General features: G+C 52.8%; 1 protein-coding gene across 1 annotated transcript in view; it reads right to left on the reverse strand.

Annotated features, from left to right (window-relative positions):
- LOC128935226 (microtubule-associated protein 4-like) overlaps positions 1–16,883 on the reverse strand; it is a 109,428-nt gene extending 92,545 nt beyond the window's left edge. Inside the window, exon 1 of the mRNA XM_054273373.1 lies at positions 16,761–16,883. The gene's annotated coding sequence lies outside the window, so the exon portion shown is untranslated. The remainder of the gene's footprint in view (positions 1–16,760) is intronic.
- Between the last annotated feature and the right edge of the window lie 6,010 nt (positions 16,884–22,893).

Below are 22,893 nucleotides of genomic sequence, written 5' to 3' on the forward strand. Positions count from 1 at the left end.
GGAGGGCAGAGCTCTGCCAGAGCCCTGCTCCTGCAGGGGCTGGGATTTGAGTCACCCCCACCAATGGATCCCCCGTTCCTGCTGTGCTCATGTCCAGGAGCTGCTGCAGCTCCAATTCCTTCTCCCACAGCTTCAAAGAGGAATCCCAGTGACAAGGGAGACAAGTCTAGCACATTGTCTCACATGCAATTCCCTTATTTTCACTGCTCTCAGCATTTCTTTAGTTGGCAGGAATAAAAGATTTGTCCTGGAGCTGCAGCAGCCTCCGAAGCTTCCGGCCTCCCCTACACACAGATTTGCAATTGAGCCTGGAACCAGCACCAGGCTCCCAGCGCCCCCAAGGACAACGGAGCAGCTTATCAGGGTGAGAAACTGAAAGAACAAAGGATAATACAACTCCTGGTGTTTAAAGCAGACTTAGAATGAAGCTAACTCTGTGTTTCTGGCACATCACTCAATTCCCACTCAGCAGGATCCCGGTGTCAGCCCCCACAAGCATTGCACAAGTTGAATATTCAGGGTTTGCCCTTACTACAAGTAGTTTTAACAACCAACTGCTCATTTCATATTACAACAATTTTGTAATTTTAAAAACAGAAGCAGGTAGAAAGCACAGAAGGCACACTGAATCACCATACTATGTTTTAAAAGGAGTCACTTAAAATTATGAAGCCAAGAGCCACTGACAAATAATTTTTGATTTAATCTTCCCTGGCTCCACCTCAAGACCTAAGTGATGTTTCTCAGTGAAGATTGGGCCCACATTTCTTCACTCTTCTTAACCTTTCCTCATTAGAGAGGTTTGGGTTGGAGGGACATTAGGGACCACCCAGTGCCACCCCTGCCATGGCAGGGACACCGCCCACTGTCCCAGGGTGCTCCAGCCTGGTCCTGGGCACTGCCAGGGATGCAGGGGCAGCCACGGCTGCTCTGGGCACCTGTGCCAGGGCTCACCATGCTCACAGCCAGAATTTCTCCCTAATAAACAATTCAAATCCACCTCCTTCAGTTCCAAGCCATTCCCCTGCCCTGGCACTCCATGCCCTTTGTGAAGAGTCCCTCTCCAGCTCTCTCCATTCACCTCAAATCAATGCAACTGCCAGAAAAACAAACACAGCAGATCCACAATCCACAGTGGTGCTGAGCTCACCTGGAGGCTGAGACCCCTGGGGATGGCCCCACACTCCCTGCAGGACCCCAGCCCACGCTGGGAGCAGCAAACAGCCCCAGCCCTGCCCAGTGCCCAGCTGGGCACCGGGATGAGCTCATTCCCAGCAGCAAACTCCATCAAAAAGCTTTTTGTTATAAGCTGCTGCCCTTCAGTTTGCTCGGGTTTTGGATTAATTAGTAAAGATGTTTTACAGAAAGATCCACTTTATTATTCAGAAAATGTTCAGTACTTCCCCCCCTTCTCCTTCTCTTACACTTCTACCTCTTTAGATTTCGAATATTTATAAGGCATTTTTCAATTTTTTAGCCAAATTGTTAGAATCTTGAGGGGATGAATTCTGGAGAAGCCTTTTCTTTGGTTTTTGTTTTTGGGTTTTTTCTCTTTGGGGTTTGAAAGAAGAAATACTTTCAGGTTCTGCTTTCAGGTCTGTCCATCCCCTTCCTAACCAGGCATTCCAGGTTTTGACTTCTGTTTCAGGAACTGCTTCTGTGTTTCATGCAAGAAACTTTCTTGAATAAACCAAAAATAATTCCAGACTGTTTTGGGTTGGAAGGGACCTTAGGGATCATCCCAATCCACCCCATTCCATGGGCAGGGACAGCTCCCACTGTCCCAGGGTGATCCAGCCTGGCCTTGGGCACTGCCAGGGATGCAGGGGCAGCCCCGGCTGCTCTGGGAATTCCATCCCAGCCAGGAATTCCCAATGCCCAATCTCCCACCTAACCCTGCCCTGTGCCAGCTGCAGAATTCAGACTGATCAGCCCAGAACTGAAATCACAGCACTGGGACATTTCTGAACAGCCAGGAATTAGGAGGACACAAACCAGAAGCCCTGCAGTGTTCAGGAATCAGAGAACCTCTGGTTGTGTTCTGTAAATGTCCTGAGATCTGCACTGAGGCACAGGCTGCCTATTCCCCATTCACTGTCCAGAAGGAAGCTCAGATGCCTCACAGAGTTTCACTCTGTGCTGCGTTTGTTTTTTCCTTCACCCCATCGTGTGCAGCCTCAGCCAGACTCAATGAATGAGTCACTTAATTAACCCAGAATTTACACAAAGGACATGGGAGAGCAAAAGCCTGCCCTGAATCTGGTCAGCCCAGTGAGCATCTGAAAACACTTCATTTTCCTTTTTTTAAAAATAAATCAGTAGAATAACAGAAATCAGTAACAACTTGCTGAGAGAGAACAATCCACATGCAACTTCCACACTAAAAACCATAAGATTTCAGTCAATTCCATAAAACACAGCCTACATCCCTGTTTAGCAGCTGAAAATTCTCCTCGTACACAACCCCCTTTTTTGGTACTATGCTTCTGAAAAGTACAATAGAAAGTACAAAAGTACAACACAAAGCATTTCATCTGGAAATCCCAGCTCCTGTCCTTTGAGAGATTACCAGAAAACTCCCACAGGAGATAAGCAGGGAGAGGAGGGCTCAGTGTGAGCTGCAGGTGTGAAACCCTATGCTGAGAGGACAAAGGTGACAGTGGCAGCCACAGATAATTTTTTATTTGCCAGGATTGAGATTTAGAGCTGGGTTATTCCCTTGGCACCATCAGGGCCAACCTGTGCACTTGGCTTGGAGGAGGGAAAGGCATTTTCTGCTGCAGAGAAGATGGAGAGACCCTGAGAAAGCCAAATCAGACACCTGGGCTGGGGCACCCTGGGCACTGTGCTGGTGACACCGAGCTCTGGCTGCTGTCCCAGCTGCAGGGAGGGGACAGGTGGGGCTGTGCCAACCTCAGGAGGCTCAGCGAGGCCAAGGGCATGGTCCTGCACCTGGGCTGGGACAATCTCAAGCACAAACCCACAAATCCAGGCTGGGAATGAACAGAGAGCAGGACTGAGGGATGGATGAGCAGCTGAGCATTGCCTGGCCAGGGACCCCTGTGCCTGGGCTGCAGGAAATGGGGATTGTGCCCCTCTGCCCCTCGGGTGAGACCCCCCTGCAGAGCTGCCCCCGACCAGCACCGGGAGCTGGAGCCAGGCTGGAGAGCTGGCAATGCTCCAGGCAGAGCTCAGAGGGGCTCCAGGGTGGACCTGGATGATCCCCAGGGTTTGGATTGCGTGACCTGAACCCCACAGAGCCCCCAGGACCCTCAGGGGCTGCAGCACGAGCAAAGCCATGGGGACACAGCCCCCAGTCCCCAGCAGCCAGAGTGAAAGCCAAGGAGATGAACAAAGGAAAAACAGACACCAAACCTGCTCTGCACACACAGGAACCTTTTGCCTGATCTGCTGTCACAGCTTTTATATTCTGATTTAACATGCCATAAAGTGGGGAGTGCAATGCTGTCCTGCTGACTGACAAACACACAGCACAGTAATTGACTCACCTCACCCTCCTGCTCTGCTCTTCATGCTGAATTATTTGCATTTATTCCTCTGATCCAGCTTTTTTTTCTTCCTACCCCTAATCCCACAAAAAAAGTTTAGGCTTGAATTTAAAGCATTAACAGGATTGCTGAAAGAAAACTACTTTGAAAAGCCTGTTATCAGTCAGGGAGTGCAGCTGGTGGATACCCAGCCTCCCTTTGTAGCTGCAATTCTCTAATAAAGGAACATCTGAGCTTAATCCAAAGCCTCTGTGTGATAAATAATGAGATTCTGCAATCTATCATTTGAAAACTAAAGTAATTTAAGGACAAAAAGCAGGTCCTCCCAAGGCAATTTGGAAACCTTGCTTTGAAGCAAGGGTTAAAAATTCAGTGTGGAAAATTACAGTGCTCAAGGTGATCTGTGTTAAACAGTATCTCCCTCAGCAGAGCCCCCCTGCTCCACTGCTGCCTTTCAGAGGATCATTTCCCAATCTCTGTTTATGCTGCACACCTCAGCTTACAAACTGGGAAGTTCCTTTTAAGTCTACATCTATTTAGAATAAAGCAGGGTGTTACACTTGTACAACCAGGATGCTCTGATGCATTTCCATTTAGATTAACTATTTTCATTACTCCTTGTGCTCCCCCCACACATTTGCAAAATTACTTCAGCACAATGTTTAATTATTCAAATAGAGCTGAAAAAATAACTCCCACTGAAATTTTGATGAGGTGCTAAGGATCTGTAACCTGCTTCCCCCCCTCCTCAGGCATAAACTGTCATCTCTTAATTAAAAAATGAGCAAAAGCAAAGTTACTGAATAGCACAAACAGCTACACGAAAAAGACACAAAAATAACAATTCCACACGGGTTTTAAGAGCAAACTTTGCACTACATAATTTCTTGTTGAGGTCAAATTCGAGGGTTTGATTACATCAGCACCTCCAAATGATCCTGGAAGAAGTGAAGCTTGCCAGGGAATTTCACTGGGGAAACCTAACAGGCACAGTCAGCATATCTGGCTGCTGAAAAATTATTCTACAGATAAACTACATGCTAGAAAAAATAAACATACCCCAGACTAGCAAGAAAACCAGCCTAATTTTGATGAATGGTGGGCATTTTCCATGTTTTTGTGGGCACAGCCCAGCCCAGGGAAACCAATATTCCATTTTAAATGCCCAGGGAGCTCAGAGCTGCAGGAGCAGTGTGGGCAGGGGGAGTCTGAACTGCTGGGGCAGGAGCAAGGAAAGCTCAGGGAGCTCAGGGACTGCTGCCAGAACACAGCTGGCTTCCCCAGGGTGTACCCCTGCCTCCCAAAAACCCTGCTCAGGGATGGTAAACTGCTCTGGGAACTGCCATCTTTACCCCAAAAACCCTGCTCAGGGATGGTAAACTGCTCTGGGAACTGCCATCTTTACCCCAAAAACCCTGCTCAGGGATGGTAAACTGCTCTGGGAACTGCCATCTTTACCCTCAAAACCCTGCTGAGGGACAGCAGCCTGCTCTGGGAACTCCCATCTTTACCCCATCCCAAAAACCCTGCTGAGGGACAGCAAACTGCTCTGAGAACCCCCATATTTACCCCAAAAACCCTGCTGAGAGGCAGCAAACTGCTCTGAGAACCCCCATATTTACCCCAAAAACCCTGCTGAGAGGCAGCAAACTGCTCTGAGAACCCCCATATTTACCCCAAAAACCCTGCTGAGGGACAGCAAACTGCTCTGAGAACCCCCATATTTACCCCAAAAACCCTGCTGAGAGGCAGCAAACTGCTCTGAGAACTGCCATCTTATCTTTACCCCATCCCAAAAACCCTTCTGAGAGACCCCAACCTGCTCTGGGAACTGCCATCTTTACCCCAAAAACCCTGCTGAGGGACAGCAAACTCCCATTTTTACCCCATCCCCAAATCCCTGCTGAGGGACAGCAAACTGCTCTGGAACTCCCATTTTTACCCAAGCAACAGCAGAAAAAGGCAATTTTCACCCTGGTTCCTGCACAGGGCTTGGCACTCCTGGCAGGGAAGCAGAAGGGCAAGCAGAGGAATTAGTCAGTTCCCTGAAGACAAAGCCACATGCACATATTCAAAATTAACTTCTACTCATGGCTTCAGCCAAAGTCAGCACAGCTCTTGGAGGGTCAGACTTGGAGAATTCTGCTTGGGAGCGGCTTCTGGAGGGGAGGAAAAGCAGTTTGGAAAGGGTTAAATGCTCCAAGAGGAACCCTAGATGAGCACTGAGCAGCTCTGTCCTCAGCACAACCTTCCTTGCACTGCTGTGCCCTGGTCACTCCCTCATTTCATTCCTTAAATGTGTTCCTCTCACTTTCCCAAGAGCACTCGAGTTACCCGTGCCCTCCTGAGCGAATTTCCTATTCCCCTGCCCAACAGTCAGCCACCAAAATAACTTTTCTATTCTCCCAGTGTCACTTTTGGAGTATTTCCTTCTCTCATTATATAACCACAGAGCTCTGCTTTAAAAGGGAATCTCCTTTTATCACAGGAAGTCAAACCCCAAGGGGAAAAAACATCGAGTCTGTGGTATGTTTAAACAAGACACCATCAGCTGATGCCAGCCAGAGTCAGGATCTCTGGGAGCAGCTGCTAAACTCTGTGCTCCAATCACCTTTTCTTTTTAAAAGGTCCTTGTAGCAAAAAAAAAAAAGAAACCAACCCTACACTGAATACATTCAGATGGCCTAAAACAGGATCTGGGGAGAAAGGAGAGAGAGATTGGGGAGGGAAAAGAGAGACTGGGGAGGGAAAAGAGAGAGATGGGGAGGGAAAAGAGAGAGATGATGGGGAGGGAAAAGAGAGAGATGATGGGGAGGGAAAAGAGAGAGATGATGGGGAGGGAAAAGAGAGAGAGAGATTGGGGAGGGAAAGAGAGAGAGAGATTGGGGAGGGAAAGAGAGAGAGAGATTGGGGAGGGAAAGAGAGAGAGAGATTGGGGAGGGAAAGAGAGAGAGATTGGGGAGGGAAAGAGAGAGAGAGATTGGGGAGGGAAAGAGAGAGATGATGGGGAGGGAAAGAGAGAGAGATTGGGGAGGGAAAGAGAGAGAGATTGGGGAGGGAAAGAGAGAGATGATGGGGAGGGAAAGAGAGAGAGATTGGGGAGGGAAAGCAGCAGCTGGGAGCTTTGGAGAGAGAGCAGAGGAAACCTGTGGCACAAACAGCTCAGGGGAATGAAGGGAAAATGCCAATAGATGCTGTGGAGCTTTTGGGGCTGGGTGAATCCCAGCCTCTCCCTCCCCCAGCACCACTGAGGGGGCACTGGGCAGGGCAGGGGGCTCAGAAAGCCCCTCTGCAGCCAGCACTGGGTGCCAGGCTCTGCCCAGAGATCAGCACACAGGGATGTGCCCAGGGGCAGAGTCTGTCAGCAGGAACAGCAATTACTGCTCATTTCAACACCTTCACTGCAGAAAACTCAGCTTGGAGGTGCAAGGAGCTTCCTTGATGCCTTCAAATTCATGGGGATTCCTTCCAGGAGAGGGAAATCCCACTGAAGCTGCCAGCTGAGGGACACACACACCAAAATCATGCAGAACAGCACGAGTGAAAGGGTTGTTAGAACAGCACGAGTGAAAGGGTTGTTACAGTTGTAAGAACAAGACAGTGGCTGGTGCAAGGAAAGAATCTTGGGAAGTTGGTAATCATAAAGGGTTTTTCCACACCATTAACACCCAGAGGTCTCAAATGTGCAGCTTTTGGGATAAATTTAGGTTTTACCCACCAGACAATGCTGTGCAACACTGCTCTACATTCATATTTAGAGCTATTAAATCCTGGCAAAACCACCACTGCTTTTAAGGGAAAATACAGGCAAATTATAGCAGCCCTCCTTAAAAGTGAATTCCCCAAGCTGAAAATAGTTTGGAGCAAAAGCAAATCAGCTCGAGTCCCATCAAACCAGGGCTAATGCAGATATACATCCCTATAAATCCAGTCATTCACCAATTACACCCATGCAAGCTCCTAAGAGGGTCACTCCAGGACAAATATGTAATCCCAATGTGACACTTGATCCTATTGCCCTACATGCTCTGTCCAAATCCCAATGCAAAAAAAAAGTACATTTTATCTAAAAAAAAAAACCCAGTTAAAGAAAATCCAGCCCTCAGAACACGAGATGGAAATATCCTTTAATTCTCATGCCGTAAATGCTTAAATAGGTTAAAATACAGCCCAAGGAAAATTAATATGTGTGCTTTAAGCATGAAGATATCCTGGAAAAATTAACCCTGCAGATTACAGACACTGTAGTTTCACGTATAAATGCAAATTTGTGATATCCAATCCAGCTCCAGCCACACAGAGCACCCTGCAGCCCCATTGGGGTGGTGTCACAGGGGCACCTGACATGGATGGGCACTGTGTGCCAGCCCCACAGCATGGCATCCCAAAGGGACCCCCTGACATGGATGGGCACTGTGTGCCAGCCCCACAGCATGGCATCCCAAAGGGACTGAATGCAGGACTCAGGCTCAGGGACACCCTGAGGGTGTGCCCATCATCCTGAACCACCCTGGAACCAACCTCCACTCTGGGGTCACATCCTGCAGACACTCACAGCACCCAGAGCAAACACTCCCAGAATCAGAGCCCTGGGATGGGCTGGGCTGGAAGGGACCCCAAAGACCACCCAGTGCCACCCCTGCCATGGCAGGGACACCTCAGAGCCCACCCAGTGCCACCCCTGCCATGGCAGGGACACCTCAGAGCCCACCCAGTGCCACCCCTGCCATGGCAGGGACACCTCAGAGCCCACCCAGTGCCACCCCTGCCATGGCAGGGACACTTCCACTGTCCCAGGGTGATCCAAGCCCTGTCCAGGGATCCAGGGGCAGCCACAGCTGCTCTGGGAATTCCATCCCAGCCAGGAATTCCCAATTCCCAATCTCCCACCCATCCCTGCCCTCTGGCACTGGGAGCCATTCCCTGTGTCCTGTCCCTCCATCCCTGTCCCCAGTCCCTCTCCAGCTCTCCTGGAGCCCCTCCAGGCCCTGCCAGGGGCTCTGAGCTCTCCCTGGAGCTTCTCCTCTCCAGGGGAACATTCCCAGCTCTCCCAGCAGAGCTGCCCCATCCCTGGGGTCCCCCTGGTGCCTCCTCCTCAGCTCCTGCCCGTGCTGGGGGCTGCACCCAGAGTATCAAATCCACACTGCTGAGGCTGGGCAGCCACAACATCCCAGTGGGAATCCAGCACCAGCCCATCACACACTCTATTCCATTTCCTGCTGCTTATTTATCCCACTTAAACCCACAGCTCCTGCTAAGTAAGGAGTTTGAATGATGCACCCATTAACATCCAGAACCCTGCTGCTAATTGCTCAGATTTATGACTTAAAACAGAAACGATTCCCTCCCACCACAAGAGTCCAAAGGAAGGAAGAGAGGGTGACTCAGTTCTTTGTCTCATTCTCTGCCTCCCCTGTCTGCAGAGCCTCATTCAGAGCCTCTGCTGCAGCTGCTTGGGGACTTTTGTCTTTGCTCTCCCACTTTGGAAGTTTCCCCTAATTACCAGCAGTGGAAGTATCCATGGACAGCAGAAACACTTCTGAGAGTCCTTAAAACCAGAGCTGATAAGCAAAGGAGCATTTTGAACAGGGCACTGCACTTAATAAAGCTGCAGCAGAGAAATGGCTGAAACTGAGAGGTTAAACAGAAAAAAACCCACAAAGAGGAACACACCTCATCAACAGCACCAAAATCCCCAGCCCTGGCAGTGTCCAAGGCCAGGCTGGACAGGGCTTGGAGCAGCCTGGGATAGTGAAGGTGCCCTGCCCATGGCAGGGGTAGAATGACATGATCTTCCAACCCACACCATTCTGGGATAATAGGGAAAATTAGCATCCCAAACTCAGGGCTGTGCTTGGTGTTAACAGCATTTCAGTGCACCACAAAGGGAACCTGGAGCAGAGAGCAGTGAGGGCACAGGCAGGAGTAAAGCTCTTGGAACTGCTATAAACAGCACCAACAATGACATTTAAAAACACTTTCTTTAAGCTGCTGTTCACAATTGGGTTTTCCTCAGTATTTCCAACAGCATTTCACACCAACATCATTGCTGCCTTCACATCACCGCTGATTTTCCCCTCAAGTGTGCACCAAGCTGTCCTTGCCCACAGGGAAGGGAGCAGGTGAACTGCCGAGCGGATGTCACTCCATCAGCAGATGGCACTGCCAGGGGCACCTCCCAGGGACCCCAGGCTGAGCCAGGGAGCTCCTCTCACCACAGCCCACCCTCCTCTGAGTGAGCCTGGAACCCAGGCACATCTGAACTCCTGAGAGCCAGGTGCTTAAAAACACCCCGTGCTCTCCAGAGAGGATTGCAGAAAGTGTCAGTGAAGCACAACTTTCAGATCTGCGTTTGCATCCTGCTCAGAGCAGTCCCAAGTGCTCCATTCCTGCCCTGGCCTCCCTGAGGTCTGCACTCAGCTCCCTTTCTGATGAGCTGGAATGGAGTTAACAGCAAACACAGCAAGACAATTTGGATGTGGGGTCTGGATCCTTTCCCATATGAGGAGAGGCTGCAGGAGGAATCCCCCCTGGGCTGTCAGGAGAAATTCCCCCTGGGCTGCAGGGGTCCTGCCTGCCCTGCTCAGCCCAGCTTTCCCACAAGGGACACCCACCTTTCCCTGGAGATGAGGATGGTGCCAGGCCCTGCTCAGTGACAGCACCAGGAGCAGCGGCACAAACCAAAGCACAGCAGCAGGAACAGCCTCTGGCCTCTGTCCATGGAGGGGCAGAGCCTGGCACAGCTGCCCAGGGGGCTGGGGTCTCCTCTCTGGAGCATCCCAAACCCCCCTGGGCACAGCCCAGGGACCCTGCCCTGGGTGATCCCCTTCCAGCTCCAACCATCCTGGCATCCAGGTGTGCCTGGCAGCCTCAGCCTTTCCAATGAAACCTGGCCAAGGATTCTTCACCCCGAGCTCTTACTCATCCCACTGACAGCATCTCTCCATCACATTTTCCCCACCACAGCCAGAGTGCTGAGTGCTTGGCATCCCCTCCTCCAAGCAGTTGTTTCTGCTTCCCCTTGAACAGAATTGATGCAGCTTCTAAAATCAGTTGCAGAAATCCCACCTGAGCACCGACCCACTTCTCACTGCCCCATTTCACTGCCCTGAACTTCTGCCACAACAACCTGACAGAAAGCATGAAGTGGAGGAGGGCTGGAACCTCAAACGAGCTCTGTTACCCTCAGTATCAGCTCCTGGAAGGACAAACTGCCAGAGTGTCTCCAGCCAAGAGCCAACACACCACAGCCCCTGCAAGAAACACGTGGGAGGAGGGAGAAGTAAGAGCAGGTAAAAGCACCTGGAAGTTTCTCTGCCCCCTCCAGAGGATTTTAAGCACTTCACAAACATCATTCAAGCTCCATGGAGATCTTTGCCCCAGCCCTCAGAGTGAGAGCTGAGGGTTTCCACTCCCAAGGATGAATTGAGCCCCGGCACTTGGGGGGTCACAACTCCAGAGGATGTAAACACACTTGGAAATTGCTCTGATAAATGCTCCCATAGCTTTACTGTGTTTAGAGCGAGTGTCAACACCCTAAATTCAGCTGAAAAACAGCTTTTGGGGATGATGTAGCTCTAATACAATTTTACAAAAGACAATGACTCACTCCCAGGCGGGAATGTGGTGGAAGTGTATGACCTAATGCTCAGAGACGTTGGCTTTTCCAAAAAGGTCCAGTTTGAGAATGTACAGTATCTCCCCAACCAGTGAAGTTTTTAAAAAAGAGAGATTTTGCACACAGGAATTCGCACAATTACCTCACTTTTTGTCTTTTTTTCCACTTCTAGTCAAAATCCAACCAGCTGATGTGCAGTTTCCCTATCCTCAATTTCAGCCTTGTTTTTCCCTATCATCCCATCCCTGGACTTGCTCTCCAGCCCATTCCAGAGGAGCCCTGCCCCAAGGTGCCAGCCAGCACCAGCAACTCCTCAGCACACGGGGATGGAGATGCCAAAATCCAAGTGTCAGGACACACCAGACATGGAATGTGAGCCCGACGAGCCTACTCCATGCTCAGCTGCATTCCCCACAGCCCTGCTGGGGCTCCTCCAGCTGTGAAGGGCTGATTTTTAGATATTCTCTTCAGCCAGCAGCTGGGCAGCTTCCTGAGGAACACAAAGCCCAGAACCCCGGGATCCATTCCCAGCTCCCACAACCCCGGGATCCATTCCCAGCTCCCACAGTCCCGGGATCCATTCCCAGCTCCCACAACCCCGGGATCCATTCCCAGCTCCCACAACCCCGGGATCCATTCCCAGCTCCCACAGTCCCGGGATCCATTCCCAGCTCCCACAACCCCGGGATCCATTCACAGCTCCCAGCCTGCTGCTGCTCACAGCTGCAAACACCCCCGATAAAAAGGGGCGAAGTGTAGGAGGAAAATGGGAGTGAGTGACACGGGCTAATCAGGATTTCAGTCATGCTAATGGATGTGATTAACTGCATACTTGTCCCAGAAGCTCCTCGGAGCGGCCTGATAGCCAGCACGCAGCCAGGGCTGCTCATCCCACCTTAATCCACAGCTACACCTGGGTGGCACGTCACCTGTCACCTGCTCAGGTACACCTGGGGCTGAACCCTGCTCCCACCCACACAGCCACCATTCCAGCCTGCCAACGTGCTCCTTTTGGGCAGGGGACAGTGTTAAACTCCCTTCACCAGGGCAGCTCCAGCTCCAGGAGGCTGGAAATCCAACCTTGGCAGAGGAAAGCTAATCCAGGGCCTGTTGTGTTACACAAACCTCCCTCGATAACACGACTACAACTCTTGTTTTCGTCTGCCAGTTTTGTTCAAATCACAGGGACACTGTGAGCTTTATCTCAGCGCTGCTATCTCGCTACTCCCTGGAGGAACCACCCATTCAGCAGTTGCCACTCGACCCGAGGAAAGCTCTAAGAGGCACGGAGTAAAATAAAACAAGGCAGCAAGGAGCAGCCTTTTCTGAGAGAGAGGGAAGAAATCAGCCCCTTCCCTCCCTGTCTCCAGGGGAGCACAGAATAAATAACCCAGCAGACAGTTCCAGGGAACAATGTGCATTCTGGAGGTGGAATACACCATCATTTACGTGCACAGCCATTTTTATCCTGGGAGTAACCTACACTTCCCATTAACTCAGTGTCTCACAGGTTTTCTACAGCAGCAACTGCAAAAAGTTTTGCTCTCCAGCACTCCAAAATATGGGCTCTTATGGCAACATACAAAAATGAGTAATTTACTCAGAGGAGTCCAAGGCTGATCTTGTTTGGGGCAAATCCTCAGCACTATCCTGATGTCACTTTTAAGAGTGCTAGAGCATCACACCAATGTCTGCTAATAATCCTTCAGGGTCAGATTTCACAATAATTTAAAGTAAATTTCATATTTAATAATTTCTAACGCAATATTAAGAACCCAGAGCAACACAGGGCACCAGTGTGAGCCACAAGGATTTCATTCTTCTCACTACCAAGTTAAAATCTGCATAACATCTACAGCAACTGATTTCACTGACCTTTTCTTCCCACGAGAAATTCCTTCCCCTGTGCGCAACACTGAGCCATGGAACTGCTCTCTGAGGTGTAGGAGGACAAATCCCCACGGGAGGCAGGGGTCCTACCTGCTCTGCTAGCCCAGCTTCTCCAGCATCTCCCAGGAACCTGCTCCAGAGGACATGCACCCTCCTCCTGGAGATGAACCCTGTGGGGATGATGCCGCTCCGGTGGCTCCGGCTCAAGGCTGGAGCTCTCTGCCCCCTCCCACGGGCTGTAATCACAGACCCCTGGCTGCTCTCATCTACAGCTGGCTATAATTCCATTTGCCTTCAAGGAGGAAAGAAAGCAAGCACAGAAATAATCAGTTCACTTGCTGTTAAAGCACGAGGAAGCTGTGGACACAGAAATTTGACTAAGCAAGAGTTTCATCTGCTTCATTTGAGACAGGAAGCACAAACTCAAGAGTTCCAGGAAATAACTCTGCCTTTCAGAGCACTATCAGCTTCTTCAATTTGCCTTTGAAACTCCACAGGTACCTACACAAATTATAATTTTGTTGTCTGCAGTCTGACTCGCAACAACACGATGAGTAACACGCCTTGAACTCTTCATTCTCAGCGGAGGAAGCTGGAATTTTATCTTCCAATCTATGTCTGGCCTAGCAAAATAAATTATTTGGGTTTTTTCTGGACCAAACCGAGGTACAGTCACACATTATTTCGCTTTCAAGTAACCATCACGTTCATTTGAATTGCAAGTAGCTTGAATTCACCCTGACAGACCTGAACCCTGTCTGACCAGTGGTTTCCCTGAGTCATAACTTTGGTGTAGGTCAGAATTTGGAAGCTTGCACATCAAGACACGGTGCAGAGAGACAAATGCAGCCCAAGAACTGAGCAATGGAGACATCGCTGGCTCAGCAAACAGCAGGAGAGTTTAAGCCTGAGGAACACAAGGGCAAGAACCTGCAATGGGTGTGAACCAGACCTGAACTCTGCCACAACTCAGAGCTGAGTGGCTCAGATTCATTTATTTCTAGGGAAAACAGACAACCACTGAAATACTACAAGGGTTGGAACCTCAAATATAATTACAGCTCCATTGGCTGAAATTACAGCTGTGTCAGCCCTTTTACCAGCAGGAATACGTAATTCATCTGGTCCAAGTGAGCACTCCTCAGACTGCACATAACGAGCTTAAGGCTGGAAATCCAGCCCTGCCCCAGCCTCCACTCAGCCTCACCTTCTGCCCCTCCAAAACCCAATTTGCTTCTGTTCTCACTGCTGCTCAGGCTGCTGGGGGCGTGGGGGTGTCTGATACCATCACAGAGCAGGCTGGGCAATGCTCTGCTGCTTCAAACCTTGCCTTAAACTGCCTGGTGTCCCTGGGAGGGAACAGAGGAATGCACTGAACCCCAAGAGTTCACAATTAGTACTGCCACCTGTAAGTGACACTCACCAGGGAACTCCAGGCTGGTTCCAGCAGTGCCTGGGAGCCTCTGGTGAGATTATTCACCCCCACACAGGGCTGCTCTCCTCACTTCCCACAGCACCCACAGCCAAATCAGGCAGCTCGCTGGAGCACACCTCCAGATGTGCTGCAGCTGGCAGAGAGGAGCCCCGGTGTGCCACGGTGTCCCCACTCCTGGGAGCCTGCCTGGCACCCCTGGCCAGCACAGGACAGTGCCTGGCACGGCCCTGCCTTGGAGGAACAGGCTGATAAAGCCAGGGTCTGCTGCCATAAGTGTCCTCCAGCAGCCTCCCCGTTTGTTCTTTAAGGGCAGGAGTGACATAATCCTCTCCTAATATCAGCTGGGGGAACCAGGGTGACCCACAAACTGTACCCATGGCAACACTGGGCTCTAGCTGAACTCCCCAGGCTGGCATCTTCAAACCACTGACACTTCTTTGTATTAGCTGATCTTTCCCTGATGTCATTTCTGCAGAGACACATAAAAACAGATTTAATAATATCCATGGCCTTCAGCTTCAGAGTCAACAATCACAGTCACAAACAGATCAGCTATTCTGCTTCAAGCTTATTATTTGTCACTAACATGTAATTATTACCAAACAAAACAAAAGACACAGGATATTGCTGCTGTTGCAACAGCAAGTAAGTTAAGCTCTTTTTCAAACTGAAAAAGCCCATCTCTTCTGATGCAAGAAGGCACAAAAGAATAAAAAAATTTAAAACTTCAAAAGAGCCCGTGAATCCTGCAAAATGCATCTGGAAGGATAATCAGAAACGTCATTGCTTCTCACAAAGAAAAACAAACAAAAGCCCCTAAAGTGAATTTGACAGACAGGTCTGTACAGCCAATGTCACCTTTGTCATAACTGTATTGTCAACCTGAATAATTCTGAGTTACAATCTCTCTTTCTCAAATAAAGGAGGAGTTCATCAAGCTGCAACAGCACCTTATAGATACAATACCAGCAAAACACACCACATGGGACATCAGGGCCTGGCAAGGAGAAAAGAAGCCTTAGAGTTGTAAAACTCCAGAGCAGTCCTGTCCCTGCAGTTTACAAAATGAAGCCACAGCAGCATCACACAGAGCAGGAGGAGGCCCCAGCAAGGCTTGTTACTCCACACTGAAACTCTGAGCAGGACTTGGGTGCCTATTGTATTATTCAAGAAGCCTTCCAGTTGGAATTATAAACTGGGAAGAACATGGTTCACTGAATAGATGATTCCAGCTTGAAAAATAAATAAAAACTTCTTTAAAAGCTCTAAAATCAATGGGTAAATCTGCTAAATCCATACAGGAATCAGGGGAAGGAAATAACCGAGGAAACCACCGAGAAGGAGAGATCAAGAACGACCTAAAGAAAAGAGAACTAAACCTCTAAATTCAAGTTCGGTATGTTCACAGAGCAGGCTTTTAACACACCCCTCGAAGAGAGGCAGAGCCTACAACACTCATACTACCAGGATCCACTTAGAAGTAGCTTTTGGCAGCAGAACAGCATCTGCAGAACCCAAAATTTCACCGCCGTGAGCTCAAACTTATTAACAGCAGCCCCGCATGGCGCCGTGGCGAGCATTTGTTTAATTCCCGTACGCCGAGCTCGGCAGGAGAAGTTTGCTCATCCCGAAAGCGGCCCCGCTCGCTCTGCGGCCGGGCTGCGGGGCGATGACTGAGCAGAGGCCTGGCTGGAGCCTGGCGCATCCCGGCCGCCACACCCAGCGCTCCGAGCCGCGCTCTGCCCATGCTCATCACCGTCCCCAGCCCGCTGCGAGCCCGCCGCCCTCCTTATAAAGCCGGCACCGAGGGACCCGCGGCGGCCGGCGGGGCGGCACGGGGCGCCAAGGCGGCACGGAAACTTTCCAGCCGTCCCGAGGAGAAGTGCGGAACCGCTGCGCCGCCCTTGAGCGAAACGCGCGGCTCCGTGCGCCCGGGGCAGCCGGGCCCGAAGGGACCCTGCGGGAGCAAGGCCGGGCAACGCCCGGGGCCCCCCCGACCCCCGCAGCCAGCCCCGCCGCTGCCCCCGAGCAACAAAGCCGCGCCCCGGCAGCGCCCGCTCCCTCCGCCGGCTCCCCCGGGAGATGCTCGGGGATGCTGCGGCCGCTCCCCGCGCGGCTCCCAAGCACCGCAGCCCCGGCCGCCTCCCGGCCCGGCCCGGCCCGCTCGGCCCCGGCCCCCCGGACAGCGGCGAGGCCGGAGCCCCCGCTCGGCCCGGGCCGCCCCTCCAACGCGTCGGAGGGCGCCGCGCCCGCAGCGCGGTGTCCCCGCGCCCCGTCCCCGGCCGCAGCCCCCTCCCCGCGGCCTTACCGAGCGGCGGGGGCGCGGGGCAGCGCCGGGACGGAGGCGCCTGGTGAATGTCGCTGTCCCCTGCGGGCCCGGCAGGAGGAGGAGCAGGGAGCGGAGCCGCGCTGGCCGCGCGCCGAGCGCACTACCCTGCTGGCTGGGGGGGCGGGGCTCGCGCCGCCCGGCCAATCAGCGCCGCGCCGCGCCCGGCGCCGACCAATCAGCGTGAGCGCGGGCGGCGCGCGGCCGCGCGGGGCGGAGGCGGCGTTGCGGTGAACGGACAGAGCGGTTGGGTGCGGCGCGGGGCGGGGCTGGGGGCGGGGTCAGTGGTGGGAGGCGGGGCGGGGGTGGGGCCAAGGGGCGGCGATGGAGGACGGGCACGAGGGGACGGGGACAGAGGAGCTGAGGGGACGGAGGAGCTGAAGGGAGAAGGGAGCTGAGGGGATGGGGCTGAGGGAAGAGAGGAACTGAGGGGACGGAGGAGCTGAGGGAATGGGGCTGAGGGGAGACAGGAGCTGAAGGGGCATGGCTGAGTGAGGGTGAAGGGAGACAGCAGCTAAGGGGACACGGCTGAGGGGACACAGCTGAGCGGGGCTGAGGACATGAAGGAGATCCCAGCTTTGGGAAGGGTGACGTGGGCAGGAAAGGGCGATATTTAAAGCGGGAGAGGAAGCCCTGGGAGCGTGTGCACGCCCGTGTGGCACAGCACGCGTGGCCGTGAGGGAGCTGAAGGAGGCTGCTGACAGAGCCGGGCCCAGGGACAGATGGAGCGCCCAGCCGCCCCTCCAGGTGGCCGAACAGCAGGGACCACTCGTGCTGCTGCTCCTAATCCTCCGTGGCCCTTCTGGCCCAGAAAGGCAGCCCTCTGCACATGCAGGAGGGCAGGAAAACAGGATAAAGGGATGAAGTGTAGATAGCAGGACGGTGAGGGATGAAGGGGTGTGTTTTTACAGCAGGCACAGCTGCAGAGTCACAGAATCACAGACTGGCTTCGGTTGGAACCGACCTTAAGGATCATCCAGTGCCACCCCTGGCATGGACACTTCCACTGTCTCAAGCTGCTCCAAGCCCTGTCCAACCTGGCCTTGGGCACTGCCAGGGATCCAGGAACAGCTGCTCTGGTCACCTTGTGCCAGGGCCTGCCCATCCTCACATCTACCCTCCTTCAGTTTAAAGCCATTCCCTGTGTCCTGTCCCTCCATCCCTTGTCCCCAGTCCCTCTCCAGCTCTCCTGGAGCCCCTTCAGGCCCTGGAGCTCCCAACTCCTGAGTGTCCCTCTTGTCACTGCTCTGCACTCATACACCGAGCCAGTGACCACAGCTGAGTGTGACCATGCAGCCCCTTCCTCATCCCCCGAGTGGTCCATCCAGGCAATCCCTGTCCCTCAGTTTGGGGACAAGGACGTGGTGCGGGACAGTCAAACACTTTGTGCAAGTCCAGGTGGGTGACACAGGTCACTGTTCCCTCATCCACCACCACTGTCACCTCATCCATCACTGTTCCCTCATCCACCACCACTGTCAGCTCCATTGTTTGCCCTCAGTGGAACCATTTGGCTGTAACTACCTGGGACAAGTGTGAGGTGACACTGGGTTGCTGCAGGGTCAGCAAGCACGTGGGAGGAACATCCAGCCTCGCTCTTCAGGGAGAAACCATTACAGCGAGCTTTGGGAGTGAACCCGGGCAGAAGGGAGGGACACTGTCCCCTGCCTGTTGACAGCCAGGCTCCTGCATGTCCCCGAGGGCTCTGTGTCACCCATCTGCCCAGAGGGAGCTGCAGAGCTACTAAATCATGAAAATATGGGACACGCTGGCCTGCCAGATAAGCAAATCAAAGCACGGTGACTAAATTAAAACAAAAATAGGTGTGGCTCATGTCTGGTCACTGGAGGGAGGAAACACCCTTGGCATGAGATGTGGGAGGGGACACACCCCATCCAGGCAGGGTTCAGCTGCAGCCTCTGCCCACCCTCTCCCACCCTCCCGAGCCTGGGTACCTTTCCAGGGCTGGAGCCGGTAAGGGGAAATCCCGTGTCCTGATGAAAGGCAGATCCAGAACAACTGCTTGTACCATGTGCTATTTTTAAGCTCCGAGATAAAATAGCATCCTGATGGCTCTCTTTGGGAGGGTCGGGCAGCAGTTTGAATTTCAGGGCTGTCCCAGCCTACCCTGATCATCAGACACTTAAAGATCCCTCTCTCTCTCCTTAGGAAATCCACCTCCCTTCCCCTCTCGAGCCTTCCTGCTGCCTGTCTCTGAGACAGGGTGCACCCCGGCCCTAGAGCAGGACAGTGCTCCCTGTGTCTGCGGAACAGACTCAGTAACACAACAAAAAGCAGGGGTTACAACACAATAATACAACAAAAATTACTGAGTTACATCAGTGCATGTCCGACCACTGGGCTGACTGCTTTGGGCTTCAAAAGAGCTTCTGGGTCATTCCTTCTAAATTCTGAGCCTGGAATTTATTCCCCAAAAGAAAAACCTGAGAGCCAGGCATTCACTGCACAGTGATCACACAGGAGCAAACCTTTGGTGGATTAAGGACACGGTGTGCCCAGGCTTCTCCCTGTCACACCACAGCTCTGACTCCTCACCCAAATCCCAGCCAGGCACACCTGAAATCAGAGCAGGTAGAGCCCTGTAAAGCCACAGGTGTGTCCATTGTGAAGTACAGATTGCAGCAGGCAACTGTCCACTGTAATCCAGGCATCCCTATGGAATTGCACAGGGGCTTCTGACCTCCCCAAGCCTGGCTGTGTGACCTGGGTGCCAACGGCCCCACAGCTTTGGGATTTTCTTCTGTGAAACCCAGGAAATCACAGAAAAGGAGGGAGGGAGGGAGGGAGGGAGGGAGGGAGGAAGGAAGGAAGGAAGGAAGGAAGGAAGGAAGGAAGGAAGGAAGGAAGGAAGGAAGGAAGGAAGGAAGGATTGATTCCTAGCACAGCTTCCCAGGGCACTGTTTAATATGACACTTCCTTGGTTTAGTTTAAAATCTGATGTCTATTCTCTGCTTCCTGGGAGCAACCTCAGGCCACACTCCGTTTGTTGCCTCCCCACATACTTCACCTGTGCAAAAATTCAAAGCATCTCCTTTATCTTTGTTTGTCCCTCTGAAGAAAATAACCTGTTTTCTTTCCACTTGCTTTTCCAGACTCCGAGTCCTCCCCATCTCCATGTGGCCTGGAAGGGAGGGCAGCAGGAGCCAATGTCCTCAGCAGGAGGACAGATCTTGTAAGGCAGACAAGATCTGTGAGACGCCACAGGTGTGTCTGTCCTTGTCCCAGCAGAGGGGGGGATTTGGTTTGGTGGGGTTGGTGGCAGGACAGAAGGTGTTTAGGCAATGGCTCTGCCCTTTCATCAGGCCAGACAGGGAAAGTGGCTGTGGAAAAGGGAAAGGGCCCAGCTCATCTCCCTAAGGAGTCACTCCTGGCCAGCCCATTAGCCCAGCAGGGCAGGTAGGGCAGCCAGCACCGGGGCTGCTCTCAGCATGGGCCTGGCCCGTGCTGGGTGAGTCCCCTTGGGCACTGGGAGAGCTGGAAAGGGAAAGCTCAGTCTGGGGAACGCTCGTTTGTCACTGCTTTGATGGGAGCCGGTGCAAATGAAGGACGCTGGGTGACACAGGCAATCCCAGGGCACTGCAGCACAACTGTTGGAGATAAGCAATAATGAACCAGGCAGCTTTCCTGCCTGTGTGGCAAGAGTTCGTCATTCCCTGCTCAGAGCAGGGATGTGGGTGCCTACAAGGGCAGCGCTGCAGGGTCTGCCCGGGTCTGGGGTCTGTCTGGGCTCTGGGGTCCGTCTGAGCTCTGGGGTCTGTCCACACTCTGGGGTCTGTCCAGGCTCTTGGGTCTGTCCAGGCTCTGGGGTCTGTCCATGCTCCAGGGTCTGTCCAGGCTCTGGGGTCTGTCTGAGCCCTGGGGTCTGTCTGAGCTCTGGGGTCTGTCCGGGCTCTGGGGTCTGTCCGGGCTCTGGGGTCTGTCTGAGCTCTGGGGTCTATCCAGGCTCTGGGGTCTGTCCGGGCTCTGGGGTCTGTCCGGGCTCTGGGGTCTGTCTGAGCTCTGGGGTCTATCCAGGCTCTGGGGTCTGTCCGGGCTCTGGGGTCTGTCTGAGCTCTGGGGTCTGTCTGAGCTCTGGGGTCTATCCAGGCTCTGGGGTCTGTCTGAGCTCCGGGGTCTGTCTGAGCTCTGGGGTCTATCCAGGCTCTGGGGTCTGTCTGAGCTCCGGGGTCTGTCTGAGCTCTGGGGTCTATCCAGGCTCTGGGGTCTGTCTGAGCTCTGGGGTCTGTCTGAGCTCTGGGGTCTGTCTGGGCTCTGGGGTCTGTCTGAGCTCTGGGGTCTATCCAGGCTCTGGGGTCTGTCTGAGCTCTGGGGTCTGTCTGGGCTCTGGGGTCTATCCAGGCTCTGGGGTCTGTCCAGGCTCTGGGGTCTGTCTGAGCTCTGGGGTCTGTCTGGGCTCTGGGGTCTGTCTGAGCTCCAGGGTCTGTCTGGGGTCCGTCCATGCTCTAAGATCTGTCCATGCCCTGGTGTCCATCCGTGCTCCGGGGAAGCGGCGCTGCCGGGGCTGAGCTGTCACTCCTCACATCCCTCACTCATCCCGGACAGGCAGCAGAGCCCATGCAGGGGTCACATCCAAAAAGGAGTGCCCAGCAGTGCAGTCAGTAAGTAATGAACCTGAACTCTATCAAGGAGAAAAACTCATGAATCAGATCTGGAAAGGGTTTGAGTGGAATTGCCACCACACTTGGAGCAGCACCCACAGACTCTCCTCTTCAGGAAATTTCATCTCATTCACTTTTGAATGTCTGTAAGCAGCTTGGAGAATTTGAATACTCTTACAAAACAAATGTTTCATCACTGCCCTATCGTGGATCAGGGATGCAAGGAGAAGGTAACGACTCAATGAGGCAGGACGCTGCTCTGGAGACAACAAAAGCATTGTGGGTCACTGGCAGACATTTGCCAGCCAGACAGGGCTGTTCTGCTCATCAAAGCTGACTCCAGCTCAATGGAAGGCATGGAATTTTGGCCAGGGATCCCTGCCATCCCAGAGACCTGTCCAGGCTCTCTGACTGGTCATGGGATTTGCCTTGCAGCTGGCACACCCCGTGATCTCCTGATCTGGGATCTCTCCGTCAGCTGTAACCCGGTGTGGGGCCACAGAGGAGGAGGAAGGTGGCTGGGGGCTGCACTGAAGCTGGGGCACAGACTTCCACTGCCAAGAGCTCTGTGGTCCCAGAAAACACAGCTCCTGCTGCTGTCCTGCACCATAGGTCCTGCTGTGCGTGACCTGGTACACTTCCCACACACAGCTCGGGCACAGGAGCTTGGGATTTCACATGTGGGAAGAGCAGAGCCTGCAGAGGCCTGTCAGGATGCAGGAGCTGATATCTGCATCGTTCTTTCTCCAAGCAGAGTCCTGGGGAGCACAGGGCAGCCTGGCCTTCTGCAGGGCTTCATCCTGCTCCTCTGGAGAGGCCTGTTAGTACCAGAGCTGATCTCTTCTCTAGCCTGGGCCTTCATAAACTGAGCCCAATTATTCTGAGGCAGAAAAATCTGTGCTGTAATGACAGAATGAAATGTCCTCAGGAGTTTGCGCATAGCCTTAAGTTACCTTTTATAAATAGGTTAACAGCTGGAGGGCCCGTGGCTGTTTAAAGGGAAAAGACATACAGGACATGCCCTATATGATATGTTCCATCCTAAGCAATTCTGCCACTCTGCTGATTTATATCTGCAGATTAAAGGATTTGCCTTTCAATCAAATGATTCTCCTCAAACTCCCAAGTGGGGGACAGAGGGGATTGTGACATTCCCCACTCGGTGCAGCTCTCCCTGGTGCAGCTATGGATGTTTTCTTCCTTGCTGTGTGAAAATGCAGCTCCCAAATTACTCCTGATCACTTGGATGGGGGTTTGCTATTTCTGTCCTGCTTCTGGTGCACAGGACACTTGGGGGACAGGAGAGGGTGAGAGGTCTTTGGGCCCTGAGGAGCTCCCAGCCCAAACTAGACAGAGCACGTAACCAGGACTGACAAAAGCTGCCTGATGAGGCAGAAGACGACTGTTCTGGGGGAAAGCCATCTCCAAGAGCCCTCTCCACCAGGCCTGAGGGTCTGCAAGGAGTTTTGTGCAAGTCATTCCCTCCACTGACAAGG

Source organism: Melozone crissalis, unplaced genomic scaffold (assembly GCF_028551555.1).
Source record: "Melozone crissalis strain CALT ecotype California unplaced genomic scaffold, PUWL_Pcris_2 ptg000016l_1, whole genome shotgun sequence".
In the NCBI taxonomy this organism is placed as follows: Eukaryota; Metazoa; Chordata; class Aves; order Passeriformes; family Passerellidae; genus Melozone; species Melozone crissalis.